Raw genomic sequence first — 2,500 nt, 5'->3', positions numbered from 1 at the left:
TTAACCCTGTACCACATATCTAGCACGGACCTTGACCTCCAGCAGGCCCCGGGGACCCACATTACCCCCCCCCCCTTCCCCCTGCAGTTACCCTGTACCACATGTCTAGCATGGACCTTGACTTCCAGCAGGCCCCGTGGACCCACATTACCCCCCCCTGCAGTTACCCTGTGCCACATATCTAGCATGGACCTGGACCTCCAGCAGGCCCTGGGGACCCACATACTCCCCTGCTCTACTCCCCCACTAGCTTTCCTTTCTTGCAGTTACGCTCCAGCGCATATCCAGCATGGACCTTGACCTCCAGCAGGCCCCGTGAACCCACATTACCCCCCCCCCCCGCAGTTAACCCTGTACCACGTATCTAGCACGGACCTTGACCTCCAGCAGGCCCCGGGGACCAACATACTCCTCTGCTCTACTCCCCCACTAGCTTTCCTTCTCCCGCAGTTACCCTCCACCACAAATCCAGCATGGCCCTTGCCCTCCAGCAGGCCCCGAGGACCCACATACTCCTCCGCTCTAATCCCCCATGAGCTTTCCTTCTCCTGCAGTTACCCTCCACTGCATATCCAGCATGGCCCTTGACCTCCAGCATGCCCCGGGGACGCACATCCTCCCCTGCTCTAGTCCCCCACTAGCTTACCTTTCTTGTAGTTACGCTCCAGCGCATATCCAGCATGGACCTTGACCTCCAGCAGGCCCCGTGGACCCACACTTAAGCCCCCTCCCACTGACAAAGCAAAACACCACTGGCAAAATCCTCGTGCCCCTGGTACTCCAGAATGTAAATTCAAACATGCCCCCTGGTACACTGCGCAGAAACACTTTGCCACACACACGCACGCACTGCTTGTGCCTATGGTACGACAACTTTTCTCGTACCTATGGTACGACAACTTTTCTCGTGCCTATGGTACGACAACTTTTCTCGTGCCTATGGTACAACAACTTTTCGCCGTGCCCCTGGTACACCGCTCAGTAGCACTTTGCCACACAAACTCTCCTCGTGCCTATGGTACGACAACTTTTCTCGTGCCTATGGTACAACAACTTTCCTCCGTGCCCCTGGTACGACAGCTTTTCTCGTGCCTATGGTACAACAACTTTTCTCGTGCCTATGGTACAACAACTTTCCTCCGTGCCCCTGGTACGACAGCTTTTCTCGTGCCTATGGTACAACAACTTTTCTCGTGCCTATGGTACAACAACCTTTCGCCGTGCCCCTGGTACACCGCTCAGTAGCACTTTGCCACACAAACTCTCCTCGTGCCTATGGTACGACAACTTTTCTCGTGCCTATGGTACAACAACTTTCCTCCGTGCCCCTGGTACGACAGCTTTTCTCGTGCCTATGGTACAACAACTTTTCTCGTGCCTATGGTACAACAACTTTTCGCCGTGCCCCTGGTACACCGCTCAGTAGCACTTTGCCACACACACACTCCTCGTACCTATGGTACGACAACTTTTCTCGTGCCTATGGTACGACAACTTTTCTCGTGCCTATGGTACAACAACTTTTCGCCGTGCCCCTGGTACACCGCTCAGTAGCACTTTGCCACACAAACTCTCCTCGTGCCTATGGTACGACAACTTTTCTCGTGCCTATGGTACAACAACTTTCCTCCGTGCCCCTGGTACGACAGCTTTTCTCGTGCCTATGGTACAACAACTTTTCTCGTGCCTATGGTACAACAACTTTTCGCCGTGCCCTGGTACACCGCTCAGTAGCACTTTGCCACACACACACTCCTCGTACCTATGGTACGACAACTTTTCTCGTGCCTATGGTACGACAACTTTTCTCGTGCCTATGGTACAACAACCTTTCCCCGTGCCCCTGGTACACTGCGCAGAAACTCTTTGCCACACACACACACCACTCGTGCCTATGGTACGACAACAGGCCCCGGGGACCTACATCGCACCTTGCTCTTGCCTCCCTTACAGCTGAAAAAGGTCCATGCCTGTGCCCTGGCCCTGCTGAAATTCCCTCTCCATTTAGCCGAGGCAGTGAGTCGGCCTCCTGTCTCCTTTACGGTCGAAAAAGATGTGCTCCTGGGCGCGCTGGCCCTGCTGCTACTCACATCGGGCATGGACCTGGACCTCCAGCAGGCCCCGGGACCTACATCGCACATTGCTCTTCCCTCCCTTACAGCTGAAAAAGGTCCATGCTTGTGCCCTGGCCCTTCTGAAATTCCCTCTCCATTTAGCCGAGGCAGAGAGTCGGCCTCCTGTCTCCTTTACGGTCGAAAAAGATGTGCTCCTGGGCGCGCTGGCCCTGCTGCTACTCACATCGGGCATGGACCTGGACCTCCAGCAGGCCCCGGGGACGCACATCCTCCCCTGCTCTAATCCCCCACTAGCTTTCCTTCTCCTGCAGTTACCCTCCAGCGCATATCCAGCATGGACCTTGACCTCCAGCATGCCCCGTGGACCCACACTTAAGCCCCCTCCCACTGACAAAGCAAAACACCACTGGCAAAATCCTATCTCT

This window comes from Mchenga conophoros, unplaced genomic scaffold, assembly GCF_057382185.1.
Source record: "Mchenga conophoros isolate Kocher_MC1m ecotype Shallow Benthic unplaced genomic scaffold, M_conophoros_male_GT1.1 unmapped_scaffold_10, whole genome shotgun sequence".
Taxonomy (NCBI): domain Eukaryota; kingdom Metazoa; phylum Chordata; class Actinopteri; order Cichliformes; family Cichlidae; genus Mchenga; species Mchenga conophoros.
Note: the sequence above shows the minus strand (reverse complement) of the source record.